Raw genomic sequence first — 1922 nt, forward strand, 5'->3', positions numbered from 1 at the left:
ACTCTCTATTACCCGTGCTAAACACCGGACAAATTCGCACGAATAATTGAAACACAGATAATACGATTTTGTGAATTTTTAATGTAGAACAACCCGACGATGTAAAAAATGAACCTTGCAAGCCAAAGGCCCTATAAAATATTTGCTTTCTTCAGCTTACAAAGCACCCTAAATTGATATCAAATGATATCCCTTCCAATTTCTACATCCATCCCAGTTTTCCTAAGTCGATCTCTTGATATAATTTTATTTCGAGGGGCATGGTTCACTGCTGCAATTTCTAGCGAATGTCTCTAGCTGTCTGAACACCAAAACATAATCATTCGCTAATTTATTTACTGATTTTCCTTTCTCGAATAATTCAAGCTTTTGTTTAAAATTTAAAACCACTTTCTTTTGCTTCGTAGCATGACTGCTATCGCAGAACATTTGTACAGTATATTGTTTAGTGTTTAGCTCTCGAACAAACCATGCCTCCTGCACACTTGTAGTCAAGAGCGCGTTCGAATTTAAAGCGCACACTTCATACATTTTCAATATGCCGTGACAAAAATAAAGAAATTGAAAATAATAATACAGTAAACCTCACGAGTGCACGGATAATCCGGAAATCGGATAATCCGCTCCCAGATAATCGGCAGTTTGCTGTGTTTAAAAAACTAAATTGATAAGTATATATTTTTGTGTATGGAAGCAAATGATGGGCAATAGGTGAAAAGGAGGAGCGCTGCTAGCATTTGAGATCTGGTGCAAAGGAAGGATGCATAAAATAAGTTGGAGCGGCAAGATAACTAACGAGGACATCCTTAGAAGAGCTCAGGAGGACAAAAGTTTACTAAGAAACTTAGAAGAGCTAAATTATTACAGCGTATAATTCGACATGATGGCTTAGTGAAGAGAATAAAGACTCCCACACAGTGGCGGAACGGCTCGGAACTTTAGAGACCCGGGATGATTATATCCCTGTTTATCAGTGGACTGCTCACACTTGCGAGACACTCGGGAATCTATGATAACCAGCTGGTCGTGCATCAGACATTTAGTATCACTACTTCCCTGAAGTATCAAACTAATGTAGTTTCTAGTCGCTCTCAATTTCATCAAAACTTCCAGTATTTATTCTGAAGTGTTTCTAAATTGTTTTTATCCTTCAGGAGTTGGAAATAATTGCATAAAAATGTCTCAGTTAATGTCTCGTCATATAAATCCAAGTGCTCCTTTTTCCGCCTGAAATAAGTTTCTAAATGTTGCAAACATCTCTCAGCAGGCTACGAAAAACGTAAAATTAAACAGTGTCCTCAATTGTGACGAACATTGAAGGAACAAAGGGCCCGAAAAGGTTTCAGATTATGTGTCATGGATAGCTCTACCAAACTGAAAAGGAAAAATATCAAAAATTACTTCCAACCTAAATGCAGTTCCAGAAGTAGGCCTAAAATCGCTTGTTTTTTATTCGTTTTCTTTTTAGATCTAACCCTAGCCAAATTAACTTATTTACATAAATATTTCTGTAACATGTTCCTGGCCAACGGCCATACCATGCTGAATACACCGGTTCTCGTCCGATCACCGCAGTTAAGCAACATTGGGCGTGGTCAGTACTTGGATGGGTGACCGCCTGGGAACACCACATGCCGTAGGCTCAATTCCATTTTTCCGGTCTCGAAAGCCCAGAATAACGGCCGAGAGGATGCGTCATGCTGACCACACCGCCCCTCGTAATCTGCAGGCCCTCGGGCTGAGCAACGGTCGCTGGGCAGGCCAAAGCCCTTTCAAGGGTGTTAAGTGCCGTGGGGTTTGGTTAATATGTTCCTTGGTTCAATACCCTCAGGCATTTTTTGATTTTGTGAAAAATGTCCACAACGAATGTGGTTATAAAGACTTAAGTGAAACTCTGCATCGACTCACATTAGCGCTCGTAG

At 40.1% G+C, this 1922-nt stretch overlaps 1 non-coding gene across 1 annotated transcript; it reads left to right on the forward strand.

Moving 5' to 3' along the window:
* Positions 1 to 1524: 1524 nt before the first annotated feature.
* Positions 1525 to 1643, forward strand: LOC136877898 (5S ribosomal RNA). The gene has a single exon (XR_010860825.2). It is a non-coding gene; the product is annotated as a 5S ribosomal RNA (ribosomal RNA).
* The last annotated feature ends 279 nt before the right edge of the window (positions 1644 to 1922 follow it).

Source organism: Anabrus simplex, chromosome 7 (assembly GCF_040414725.1).
Source record: "Anabrus simplex isolate iqAnaSimp1 chromosome 7, ASM4041472v1, whole genome shotgun sequence".
NCBI classification, from domain to species: Eukaryota; Metazoa; Arthropoda; class Insecta; order Orthoptera; family Tettigoniidae; genus Anabrus; species Anabrus simplex.